A 14,767-nucleotide genomic window follows, 5' to 3' on the forward strand; every position below is an offset into this window, starting at 1 on the left:
ATGGTGGTTTTGTTTGTTTGTTTGTTGTTTTTTGTTTTGTTTTGTTTTAAGGAAAGCATTGGTTTGTCTTTGGTTGGTAATCTTTTTTTGTTTCTTTAAAAAATTTTAACCACTTGTTATCCTCCTTTTTGTTCACCAAACCTCCAAAATATCCTCCCTTTTCTATCACTTCCTTGGCCCTCAGAAGTTGTGCCTCGTCCAAAATGTTAACCTTTGGTCTCGTAACTTTTAAGCCCCTCCCTTTTGATCTCCCTGTAGTCAATGTTCTGTCTACCAGGTTCTCAAGCTTCTGTTTTTCTCTTATGTTAAGATTCTCTCTTTCAAGGATTATTTTAATCTTCAGGGAATTCCAGTATCTTCATCTATTTTCTGCACAATTAACCGGATTCTCTTCTGACCTGGGTGCCAAATTTGACTCTGCTTATCTTAGGTGTTTATTTCCTTAAATCCATAGAATTCAAAAATTGTAGTGTTCTTTGTCAATCAGTTATTCAGTAGAGTGATTTATAGGTGGTTTCATTTGTTCTTTTTAATGATTTGTATCATTTTGGAAGACATATGGAGAAATTGGATTTAGATGACTCCTATTATTTTATAAGAACTCTTCCTCATGTAATTTAAAAATTCACGTCTGATGAATATACTTTCTAGGTACTCTGAGTTTTTAGTTTTCAGTAAAATTTTATCTTCTTGAATATCTGTTTCTAATTTTATCAGAAAAATAATACATATAAATGGAGACTCTGGAAGATATATTTCTCTAGAGAAAATTACTTTTGCCTTTGTTTAATAGCTAGGATAAAGATAATGATCACTACCTTAATATGATATTGAAAGGACTGGAAATGGGCTTCAGAACCGATGAGAAACCATTTTATGCTCTTCTTATTCATATAGTACAGTGCTTTGGGGCCCCCATTAAAAGTCTTGGCATTTACCGGAGTCTGTCTTCTTTGTCTATACCTGAATTTCCTTTTTTTCCTCCCTGCTACATGGATCTGCAAAAAAACTATGTTCGGTTTCTGAGCTTTCAGTTCATCATTTTTGCAATCTGCAATTACTTTGAGTGGAAAATGCCTCCAAAAGCCATTCTTAGCCCTACTTACCTCTCTAGATTTCTCTTTGTCTTAGATTATGTACCTACAAATCATTTTTTCCTTGAAAACTATGCAATGAATTTAAATAGACTTTTAAGTGCATTTTTCTATTATATTAGATTATTTCTATTATATGTATATATGTATTGGAGGGTTGGTCTGAAAACCATAGTCCACCTTTATCAGAAGATCTTAAATGCTTTATCTCACTATCTCATTTCTGTTTGTTGTCAAAGGTTATTGATTAGTATTTCAGCTTTATATTGATTTGTTTAATATCACAAATTAGATATTATTATTACTGACTTATACAACCAATGCTTATTTATATAGGTTACCTGACATATTTTCCATTTTCTTTACTTGGCTTTTCTACTTCTCAGAGTTATTTCTAGGATCACTTTTCATCTCCCAGAATACTAAACTCTCTATTTTCTTTTACTAAGTTTCTGCTGTTTTTAAGCACTTTAAGTTTCTTTTTGTCTGACCATGTCTTTATTTTATGCTCATTCTTGAGTGATAATTTTCATTGGTGTTCTGCATTTTTATTACTGTGTGGATTTTTTTTATTTGTCCCACTTTCTGTGGTTTTTATTTGTCACATTTGGAATTGATCGTGACTTCTGAATGAATGGACTCCAGTCTTTCCTCCATTTGAGGAAACTCTCAAAAATTGTCTATTTGAATATGACTTTTCCTGCATTTTCTCTAGTCTCTCATTATGGAAATCTAATTAGATATATGTTAAGCCATCTTACTCTATTCTGTTTCTCATCTCTCTTTCATATTTTTCTTCTCTTTGTTTCTAAATTCTGGTTAATTTATTCTGGATTGTCTCCCAGTTCTGGAACTCTATCTTCAGCTGTGCCTAATCAAGTTGGCAGAATATTTTACTGGAGAGTGGCTTTTGTAGACAGACTGCTGAGGTTTTAAAGTTAGTTGTGCTAGTAGTTATACAATTTAAGCCTTATTTTCTTTATCTGTAAAATGACGATAATCATTATACATGCTTCATGGGTTTTTATAAGGATTAAATTAGCCAATCACTGTAAAGTGATCAGAAGAGTGTCTGGCACATAGTAAATCCTCATTAAGTGTTAGCTATTGTTATTGTCCATTAATCTACTATTTAATCTATCCATTTGCTTTTAAATTTCAAAGATTATATTGTTATTTCTAAAATTTCTATGACTTCTTTTTTTTTCAAGTTCTCTATCCTTTATTATAGTTTCCTTTTTCTCATGACTTTGTTTTCCACTTTTATTTCTTTAGCCACATCTATTTTACTCTGGTCTAGAAATTCTAATTGATTGGAGTCTCATGAGCAATGCTAACTATGAGCAATGCTAAAAAAATTCTGTCATGAAAAGTGTGGGTTTAGGTTATTATAAAATTAATAAAATTATCAGGTTGGGCCACTGTGACTAGCCCACTGTTTTTGGAGTTCTGGGATCCAATCACCAATATTTTCAAGTCTGCATTATGGAAACATTTTTGAGGAATTTGACTGTATTGAAGTTTTTGTGGGTTAAATTTTGATGTTTGTTTTTTCTATATATTTTTGTTTATAAATTTGTTTCATTGTGCATTTTCTTTTTCTTTCTTTTTTTTTTAAAGATTTTATTTATTTATTTGAGAGAGAGAATGAGAGAGAGAGCACATGAGAAGGGGGAGGGTCAGAGGGAGAAGCAGACTCCCTGCCGAGCAGGACTCAATCCAGGGACTCCAGGATCATGACCTGAGCCGAAGGCAGTTGCTTAACCAACTGAGCCACCCAGGCACCCTTCTTTTTCTTTCTTTTTTTAATTTTTTTATTTATTTTATTTTATTTTATTTTTTTTTAAAGATTTTATTTATTTATTCATGAGAGACAGAGAGAGAGAGAGAGGCAGAGGGAGAAGCAGGCTCCCAAGGAGCAGAGAGCCCGATGCGGGACTCGATCCCAGGACCCTGGGATCATGACCTGAGCCGAAGGCAGACGCTTAACCATCTGAGCCACCCAGGCGCCCCGCTTCTTTTTCTTTCTTGAAAAGTTATTTTCTTTCAGATTTTTTTTTTCTCTGTAGGTCCAGGCATATGGATGTATTCCCTGAGAAAGATTTTACATTTAGTTATATCAAGTACCTAAAGGTGCTTACCTTATGATAATTATAAGTTAAGTCTTATCTTGAGTATTTTAAAGATCCCTAAGTCAGATGAAGATCAGCTCAAAACTATGAATTTTTGGAGATATATTTTATTTCTCTGTTGTAGGCTGACAATGGCCCCCAAAAGATATTCACATTTTAATCCTTGGAGCTTGTGTTACTGTATTAGAGAAAAGGGTCTTTGTAGATGTAATTAAGTTAAGGCCTTTGAGATGGGGAGATTATCATGGATCATGTGGGCTGGTGCTGAATGCAATTACATGGATCCTCATAAGACAGAAGGAGAGGGGGACTTGTAGACAGTAGGGGGGAAGGCACTGTGACCAGGGAGGCAGAAGTTGGAGTGATGTAGCCACAAGCTGAGGAATACCAGCAGCCACAGGAAATTCAAGGAAACACAGAATAGATTCTCCCCTAGAGCCTCTAGAAGAAGCACAATCCTGCTGACACCTTGATTTTGGCCTCCAGAAATAAGTGACAACTTATTTCAGACTTTAAGGCCTCCAGAACTGTGAAAGAGTAAATTTCTGTTGTTTTTAGGAACCTAGTTTGTGGTCATTTTTATAGCCACCAAAGGAGACTCAGATACCCTTCATTCAAAACCAAGCTAAAAAAATTTCTCTGCCACTTTTTTTGTGTGTGTGGAATAGAAACAAATAATAAACATTTGTTGATTTAATTCATGTTGATCACTCCAATTGTAAAACATTGTCCATGGAATTAGGAGAGGGTCACATAGCTCCTAAACCTTCATTTAGAGTTTCCTTCCTTACTTTATTCCAGTAACTTGGCTGAATTAATGTCACAGGTGGTCCTTAGTTGCCCAGAGGAATTACAGATTTTCCAAAAGTATGTCTTTAAAATGTCATATGTGATGGGATCATCCTAATGTTGATCTTTAAACAGATCACAGTACCCTATTGCAATACATCACTAGGTTTTGAAATCTAGCTGAAAAGTTGTGTTATTTATATTCCTAGACTTTGCTTTTATTCAATGCAAGTTTAGCTCCAAGCAACATCCAATTTTTTGACTAGAGAAAAGTTTTACCGTCTATGCCAGGAGTGGGCTCTGCTGCCTTTGATTTGAAAAGGATCTTCTCAGAACCACTGAAAAAGAAAGGTTTATTTCGACTTCATACATTAGTCTTCTAAAGGCCTTTGATCTCTTTAAAGGTATTCATGGTCTAAATAACTACCACATTCTTATAGAAATAAATGAAATCTGGATTTAAAATAATTGACACCTAAGGGAAAACTTATTAAATGTAGTAATCTTTATCCACCATGTAAACGTTTTTTTAGATCAAACATTAATGGTGAAGAAATTCTTTCCCCATGTTTTAGAAAATTAACTATTTAAATATGAGTAAGGATGTCTATTTGTTATGAAATAGGAAATCACCCTAAAAAACAAAGATAAGTAGAGACGTTCCATTGAAGTTAGCCACATTCAAAATATACCCCCCCCAACTTAATTCAGAACAGAAAAAAAAAACCAACAAAACCAGATGGTGCATACAAAGCTGTGACATATGATGACAAATTTAACTAACAAGCATTTGCATCTTTTAACATGACACGATTTTTCACTTAGGTGTAGATCGATGGTAAATTCTTTGAAAGTCAGTAATTACCACTTTGAGTTTAGGGATTTCTATGAGAGTTTATTTTATAGGGAATTTTTCACTACTTAAAAAAAATTATTTTCTCACAATTGCATTTACTTTCATCAGTTGAAGTTCAAATCTTATTATACCTTAAGTTTGAGAAGGAAACTGATCTTGAATATAAGGAATTTCACTCCTGGGATCTCATTTCAGTTACTAAAAGCCATATGGCTAAAGAATTACTATGTTCCATAGTTTGGAAGTGCAATAGATTGTGCTTTGGAGTGACACCTAAGGGAAGCTTAGGGTTTTTTTTTGAGGAGTTGGAATTAAAAGAGCAAATATATAACAATGAAATCGAGAGAAGAGGCCTATGAAAAAAATGGGGAAAATCACTTCTGGGGCTTTTGAAAGGACTAGCAATACACATTTACATTTAACATTGTGGCTTTTGAGTATGGGCAGATTTTGCTTTACTCTGAACTGGAATAACTTTGTGTCTCTCTTGTTGGTCTTAAATAAAATTGTTTCCCGTTCTGATTTATACTGCATGTGTTCTATCACTGTGAATGGTCAATGCAAAGATGGGTAAGATATTATTTCATGGGCTTGGCATTCTTCCAAATTGTGACCATGGATTTCATATTTTATATGTATAAATGCTCTGCATGACAGATCACATTGATTCCATGTGTATTCCTTTACTAAGGTAAGCATGGCATCACTATACGTCAGTTCAAACCACTGGCACGTGCATTTTTTCCCCCCAGAAACCTGATTCCTGAGAGTCTGTGTTTTAATGATTGCAGCTTTCTGAGTGACACCCAAACAAAGGTGCTATTGAATTGACAAAGAGCGTTATTTTAGCTAACAGTACTTAAAATGGAAGACTATAATTTAGGCTTTTTAGTTTAAGCTTCTTTGGTTGTAGGCAATTTTTCAAATAAAAGAAAATATTTTCTTAGTTTCCAAGAGGGAGACCACAGGTTTTCACATTTACAGTGATCACAGGAAAGAGAAAAGGATCCTTGAATAAAGATTTAAAAAATTGGGGAAATGTTTTGTGTGTGTGTGAGGGGGAGATTTTTTGAAAGAAAATAACTCTATGGTCCTCTTCAAGCATGTGGAGCACCATTATGAGTAACTGACTGGCTGCTTTTTATCTCAAAAGAAGAATGACGTTGGAATAAAGAAGAAGAAAGTTACATAAGACATATAAATAAACTTCTGAAAGTCAGGTTTGAGAAGTCATAGACTAGATTTTCAAAAGCTGATTTGAAGAAGTTGGAGGACAGCATGAGGGAGACCTGACTTTCTGACATCCATATGTGTTTTGTTGTCTTAGGACTTCTTTAAAATTGTCTGCAAAATGAAATGGTACGGTTTTATTGCAAACGGCTGCCTGCCTTTGTCTGAAAACTTAAGTATCTTTGGAAATTAGACATTTAAAATAAAGATTATTTGCTGTAACATAAACCATATTTTGATCATTGGAATTTATAACAGTTGTCTCAGGATATCATGGGATTTTTCTTTGTTTCCATATTTTCCCCTTAAATTATACACATTTCCTGACCCTTTGCCAAGCCCGTGGTAGTGAAACATTATTTAGGAGATCAAACACAGATCATGTGAAAGAAACATCTGTTGTAGCTATTGTTTTTCAGAAGTTCATGTTGCCCAAGAGGTCCACGAGGCAATATTTTCCAATCATTTTTATACAACTGGGGGATCTTGGTGGCAGCAAAGGATAAAAGGCTGTTAATTTAATGTTTGAGATGTGTGTGTGTCCTGAAGTTATTTGTACTGAAAATGTTTTGGGAGAAAAAGAAAATTCCGTGGTGACTATTGTAGTTTCTTCTGCTCTGGAGCCTACTAGGGCAAAAACCGCATTGAGAGTGGAGGAGGAGAAGCCAAAGAGAGATGGGATGGGAAGCAGCTGTTGTTTTAATTGTTTCTTGATTTTCTAGTCCCATCCCCACCTATCACTTCAATCCCCAGCATTTTCCGAACACAATCCTCAAAGCAGAGCTCATTTTTGGGGAAGGAAAAGCTTCTTTCCAGGCCAACATTCTTCTCTACTTCCATTTCTCCTACCCACTGCCTCCTAGTCAGCTGTGGAGTCTGCAGTTCTCTTTTAAAACAGACCAAAAAGAGAAAGGTAATTAATATTTTAATGACAAGGCTTGGTTACGTGGTGGACATAGAGGGTTTATAGCCCTGGGAGGTAATTGCTTGGGTTGAAAGGTGCTTCATCTGTTCAGATTGCAGCTTCCAACAGGGTGATGTTCTCAGTGAAACTGGTGATGGCCAAACCATCTGAGAAATCATGCAAGGAAATTTCATTAAAGGAACATTTCCCTTGTTCATCAATTACTAAATTTAAAATTAATTACAAATTTTATTACTTTTATTAAAACAATCCAACTGAAACCCTTAATCTGCTGTATAAAATTTACTACATGGGATGCTACAAAGGATGGTGGAAAAAGCCCTGGTCGGGGGCTGCTCAGTAAACCACAGCCCTGCAGCTCACTGTTCTGTGACCCTGGACCTGACCTTTAAATCCCATTCCAGTTTGTGCTACATATGATCCTACATGATATAAGAAAAAAACAGATATTTTTCCTCCCGCAATTGGCATGGTCTTTTACATAGAATGCATCCTATGAGAAATGTGGGAGAATCAAAGATAAAAATTATTTTCTTGCCTCTACTTTAGAAGATGCTTACTTCAATCTCATTTTAAGCTTAAAGGAGAATTGAGCTAATTAATTGTCTCACATAGAATCGTCATCATCATCATCATCATACTACTTATGACAACCACTTTCAAAATACTGTTACTATCCCAAAGAATAGAAAAATATTGTACTTTCCAAAGGATCAAGAATGGAGTCTGATAACTAGTGTTATATGGAATAACAGTATGGTGCTAATATTATGAGGCATTTAATATGTACCTTTAAAAAACTTTTAAAATAATTTTAAGCTTACATAAGAATTGCAAAATTAACTCAAAGTTCCCATGTACACTTCACCCAGCTTCCCAACATCCTGCATAACCTTAGTATAATTCTCAACATTGAGACATTAAGTTTGCTACAATACTCTTAACTAAACTGTCAATTTTATTTGGATTTCCCCAGTTTACCACTAATATACTTCTTCCATTCAGGGGATTTAATCCAGGACGCCACAATGCATTTAATTTCATGTCTTCTCTGTCTTTTCCAATCTGTGAAAGTTCTTCAGTCTTTACTGTCTTTCATGCCTGTGATGCTTTTGAATAGTGCTGGATAGTTATTTTGTAGAATGCCTTATAGTTTGCATTTGTCTCACTTTTGTTTTCATAATTAGTGAAGGATATGCATTTTTGGCAAGAATGCCACAGAAATGATGTATTCTTGTAAATGTATTATATCAAAGGGTACATGATATTGATAGTCTTGTTTAAACTTGATCACCTCATTAAAGTGGTGTCTGCTAGTCTTCTCCACTGTAATGCTACTGTTTTGTCCTTTTAAATTAATAAATATCGGGGGGGGATCATTTGAAACTGAAAAAATACCTCTTCTCTTCTAACTTGATGCTTTCAGCATCCACCTCTAGACCTTGTTTGCAACAATTATTACTGCAATTTTCTAATGGTTACTTTCCATTTCATTTAGCTTTCTACATTTGTTAATTGAAAATATTACATAAGGAAGAGCTGTTACTTCTTCCTCATTTATTCGTGTGTGCCAGTATTTATTTTTTTAAAGATTTTGTTTATTTATTTATTATTATTATTATTTTTTAAAGATTTTATTTATTTATTTGACAGAGAGAGAGCACAAGTAGGCAGAGCGGCAGGCAGAGGGAGAGGGAGAAGCAGACTCTCCACTGAGCAGGGAGCCCAACGCGGGGCTCGATCCCAGGACCCCGGGATCACGACCTGAGCCGAAGGCAGCCGCTTAACCGACTGAGCCACCCAGGTGCCCCTTTGTTTATTTATTTGTCAGAGAGAGAGAGAAAGAGAGAGAGCACAAGGAGGGGGAAGGGCAGGCAGAGGGAGAAGCAGGCTCCCTGCTGAGCAAGGAGCCCGGTGTGATGCATGGCTTGATCCCAGGTTCCTGGGATCATGACCTGAGCCGAAGGCAGACACTCAACCGACTGAGACACCCAGGCGTCCTATGTGTGCCAATATTTATTTATGTTGGTATGGTATGCTTGGCATTTATTTCATTCTATAGGTTATAACCTCATGCTATATTTGTTAAATTTTATTTCTCAAAATTTTCCAGCTTTGGCCAACAGGAGCTCTTTCAGGTTAGCTATTATGATCTTTCAGTATGAGCACTTCCTTATTTTATGCCACCACACAATATTCCAGGCTTATTTCTCATTTTCTGGCCCCAACCCTGGAATCAATCATTTTGCCAAAGAGCCCTGATTCCTTTAGTTAGAGAATTGTTATTTAAAAATCTAGATCTGGGTGCTCAGTGTGCTCACTGCTACTAAAATGTTATTTCATCTAAGCCCTTTCAGGGGATAAAACTTGGAAACGCATGTATAGTACCCAGCCAAACACACACACACACACACACACACACACCTTAAATTACTTCTGTATCTATTGTCATGTGTGGCATAAAATCACAAATTCATACCGAGACCTCTCATTGTAATCCATCACCACAGGCTCCCTCTAGTCTTCCCATATTTTTTAATTGCAACTTCTTTTTCTGATAGTAAGAAACTTGACTCTCATTATCCACAATATATTACTTATTCCTTCAAACCAAATACACACAAAAAATTGGTTTCAGAATTGCTGACACATACCCCTGCAAGAAACAAATCTGCTAAATATAGGAAAAGTATTTTCTTATAGCTCTTTTCGCCTCTAACTTATCCGAAGTATTGATTCCCAAAGTAGTTCTTTTCTTCCCTATCCACCTCAGTCTGTGTATTTTGTTCATTTGTAATACAGTTGAGTTTATTTGTTGCAGTTTGTATTCCATTTTGTTTTCTCCTCTCATTCTGGTTGAATATTTTCTATCTAAAGACTCTACAAACTGTGTAAAAACTCTTTTTGCCTAGCCTGAGATCACAAAGATTTTCTCCTATATTTTCTGCCAGAAGTTTTATGGTTTTGTATTTTACATTATGGCCTATGGTCATTATGAGTTAATAAAATGTGGGTCAAGATTCATTATTTACACTGGACACACGGATGTACATTTTTCCCAGCACTGTTTTTGAAAAGACTATGCTTCCTTCACTGTAATGTTTTTATACTTAAAAAAAAATCAGTTGATTATGATGCTGTGCATATTTTTCTGGACTTTTTCCCATTCATTTATGTATCCTATTACCACTATCACATTATCTTGATTAATAGAACTTCATATTAAATCTTGAATTGGGTAGTGTTTAGTCTTCTTATTTTGTTCTTAAGTTTCAAAATTAATTGGATTCTTCTAGCTTTTTTGCTTTTCCATATTCATTTTAGACTCAGGTTAGCAATTATCTACCAGGAGAAAAAAAAGCCTCTTAGGAATTTGATTTGGATTGTGTTGAATATATGTATCAATTTGGCAACAATTTATATCTTGAGAGTATTCAGGCTTCTAATCCATGAACACTGTATACCTCTCCATTTATTAAATGTTCTGTTATTTATTTCATTGATGTTTTATAGTTTTTAGCACACTTATCCTACACATACTTTGTTAGATCTACACCTAAGTGCATCATTTTTCTCTGCTATTGTAAATTTTATTGTATTTTTACCCTTCAGTTCCTATTCATTGATAATATGTAAAAATTCAAGTGATTTTTGTATACTGACTTGATATCTTATGGACTTTTCAAACTGACTTATGAGACTTGGAAGCTTTTTAAAGGTGCTTTAGGATTTTCTACAGAGACATGTTATTTGTGAATACAGATATTTCTCTTTCCAATCTGTGTGCCTTTTATTCTTTTCCATGTCTCATTCAAATATCTAGAACTTACAGTATAATATTGAATAGAAATTGTGAGAAAGAACATTCTTTTTTTTTTTATTCTTATGTTAATCCCCATACATTACATCATTAGTTCTTGCCTTGTTCTCAATCTTAGGAAAGCATTCAGTCTTCCCTCATTAAGTATAAGGACAATGCTCAGTTTTAAGTAAAATCCCTTTATCAGGTCAAGGAAGCTTTACTCTTAGTTTTTTGAGAGTTTTTTTTTTTTAAAGATTTTATTTATTTATTTGACAGAGAGAGAGACAGCGAGAGACGGAACACAAGCAGGGGGAGTGGGAGAGGGAGAAGCAGGCTTCCCGCTGAGCAGGGAGCCCAATGTGGGGCTAGATCCCAGGACCCTGGGATCATGACCTGAGTGGAAGGCAGATGCTTAACGCCTGAGCCACTCAGGCGCCCCTCCTGAGAGTTTTTAATCATGAATAAATGTTGAATTTTGTCAAAAGCTTTTTTTTTTTTTTACATCTATTGATACGATTAGATGACTTCCTTCATTAGCCTGATGATACAGTGAATTATTTTAACTGTTTTTTCTAATGCTAAACCAGGCTTGCTTTCTTCAAATGAACCCCACTTGGATGCAGTCTATTATCCTTTCTACATATTCCTGGATTTGGTCTGCTAATAGTTTGTTGAGCATTTTTGCATCTATGTTCATAGGGGATATTGGTCTTTAGTTTTCTTTTCTAATATTTTTCTTTGGTTTGTTATTAGAGTAATACTGACCTTCCAAAGGGAGTTAGGAAATATTTCCTCTTCTTCAGTTTTCTAGAAGAGTTTGTATAGATTTAGTAGTGTTTATTCTCCAAATATTTGTTAGAAATCACCTGTGATGGCATTTGGACCTAAAGTTTTTTTAGGTGAGATGTATTAAATTATTAATTTAAATTATTTTACAGATACAGGGATATTCTGTTTCTTCTTTTTTTAAAAAAAAGATTTGTTTATTTACTAGAGATTATTTATTATTTATTTGAACATATTCTTTGAACATAAGTTGTGCGTGCATGCAAGCGGGGGGAGGGGCAGAGGGAGAGGGAGAGAATCTCAAGCAGACTCCCCACTGAGTACAGAGCCTGATGCCGGGTTCCATCCCAGGACCCTGAGATCACGACCTAGGCTGAAATCAACGCTTAGCCAACTGAGCCACCCAGGCATCCTTGTTTCTTCCTTCTTGAGTGAGTTGTATTGGTTCATTTAAGTTGTTGAATCCATGGGCATAGATATCAATGCAATCTATATTTTTATAGAATCAGTTTTGTTTTCATTGTTTTTCTCTATTTTCATTTTTTAAAATTTTATTCATGTTTGCTCTTAACTAATTAGTTCAGTTCTTCTGCTGTCTTCAGGTTTAATTTTTCCTTCTCTGTCTAGTTTCTGAAGCTGGAAGCTAAGGTAAGGGATACTTAACTTTACTTACTTTTCAAAATAAGTGTTTAAGTCTATAAATTTTCCTCTAAGCATGGTTTTAACTGAACCTACAAATTTTGGTGGGCCGTATTTTCATTTTAATTCAATTCAAAGTACTTTTTAAAACCCCTTGAGGCTTTCTCTTTGACCTATGTGTTATATCAATATATATTATTTAATTTCTAAACATTTGGAGATTTTCCAGATATCTTTTTATTTTGATCCTAGTTTAATGCCTTTATGAACTTCTATTTGTCTTATTGTTAGTCATTAGAATTTGTTAAGATTCTGTTTATGGCACAGACTATAACCTATGTTGATGAATGTTCCATGTGTACTTGAAAAAAATGTGCATTCTGCTATATGCTGTCAATAAGATCAAGTATATTAAAAGTGTTTGTTAGGTCTTTCTATCCTTATTTGTTCTATGAATTTCAGAGAGAGAGAAAGAGAGAAAGATGTGTTGAAATCTCCAATTATTATTGTAGATTTGCCTGTTTCTCCCTTCAGTTCCATTGGGTTTTGATCAATATATTTTGAAGCTCTGCTCTTAGATATGTAATATATGATAAGATATTAAATATAGACTGACACACATGGATTTATCGCAAGGTGATTAGACACAAGAAATAAGAAAAAATCCATCTATAATTCTTTGAACATATGTTAAAAATTAAAGGCTGGTATATTGTACTTCCCATTAAATCAGAAGACATTTCATGGACATAACAGAAACTAAATAGTTCTTGAAGGAAAGCTAAATCTTTTTTGGTGTTTCTTTAATACCATCTGGTATTGTCAAACACTGAAGTCTTTTACTATTTAACTAGGTGTCAAATTTTTTTTTTTTTTTTTTGTAAAACTCAAGAAGCGTGGTTATTTCATGCTTGGTTCTTAAAATGACATATCTCACTTATTTTTAAATGTCTTTCTCTATACACAGTTACCTTTCAAGATGGTACTTCAAGGCTGTGGGAGGCAGGATCCTAGGAAAGCCCCAAGAGTCACACACACACCCTTTCATACACATGCCCTTTGCAACCTCTTTTTTTTTCGTGTGGGAAGAGATGTGAATATGATGGAATATCATTTACATGATTAGTTTACATTAAGTCAAAGGGACTTTCCAGATATAAAGATGTAACTATTTTCTAATCAGTAGACATTAAGTTAATCAAAGGAAGGTTACCCAGGTGAGCCTGACTTAATCAGGTGAACTCTTCGAAGGAAGATCTAAAGGTCAGAGAAAGAAAAATTCAGAGAGAAATAAAACAGCAGACATGTTCTTCTGTTGGCCTTGAACAAGTATTTTAAATATCTGAGTTACCATAAATTCCTTGGTGTAGCACAGAGAAGGAGTTTAAACCTTAGGGAGGAAAAAAAAATACTGGATTGGATTTGTCATGAAAAACCTCTTAATTATATTTCCTGAAAGGGCTTGGAATATATTTACTTCACAAAGACATTGAGAGAATTTTATAGGTTAAGGAGCATTAGCATCTTATAAAATATTGTAGTGACTGTAATTGTGCTTACCAGTAAGTGCTGTTGCCGTTGAAAAGATTTCTCATATTTCACTGGTTATGTCAAGCCCCTAAATGGCAGGAAAAAGTAGTAACACTCGCCCCTAAGTGATAAAGTGAACATGCTTTCCATAATATCGAGAGCTAGTGTGGTAATCAGAATGGTCTGACTTACAGGGATATTTAGTGGTGATAATTAATCGTGGGGATCCTAGAAGTTCCTCTTTATAACCCCAAAATTCTAGGCCTAGAGATGTACCACATGATGATCATTGCCACTTCCCCAGCACCCAGACCTGAGTCAGTTCATAGTTCTCAAGCTAGGCCAGACAACAAAGTTTGGTTTGAGTTCAAGAGCTAGCAAGAATGGCTACAAATTTGGATAAGGCTACTTTCCTTTCTGAAGTTGCAAAAACTTCGATGGATTTTATTTAACCCAATATACACAAAATATCATCTTTTTAACCTTTCAGTGGGGCCCAGTGGGAAATGATTTTACACTTCCATTCAGAGGTAATGAGGCACTGTGAGTCAGTGCCCTACCTTTGTTAGGGTGGTGTGGGTGGGCACCAGTGAGAAGCTGAACATAAATACCTGGCCAGCCCTCTTGCTATACCTCAGGAATACTTGCTAAAAGGAAAAAACAAAGACTAAATAGAATCCACAATATTAGAATATCCAAAATGCCCAGGATACAATGAAAAAAATCACTCATTATACCAAGAACAGGGAAATCACAACATAAACAAAAAAAGACAATGAATGAAGAGAGGCCATACCAAGATAACACAGATACTAGAATTACTTGAAAAAGATTTTAAAGCAGCTGTAATAAAAATGCTTCCACATCAGGGTGCCCAGGTGGCTCAGTCGGTTTGGTGTCAGACTCTTGATTTTGGCTCAGGTCATGATCTCAGGGTCATGATCTCAAGGTTGTAAGATCAAGCCCTGCTTAAGATTCTCTCTT

Source organism: Mirounga angustirostris, unplaced genomic scaffold (genome assembly GCF_029215605.1).
Source record: "Mirounga angustirostris isolate CCGP_5_RB_7025 unplaced genomic scaffold, mMirAng1.0.hap1 SCAF_8, whole genome shotgun sequence".
NCBI lineage: Eukaryota > Metazoa > Chordata > Mammalia > Carnivora > Phocidae > Mirounga > Mirounga angustirostris.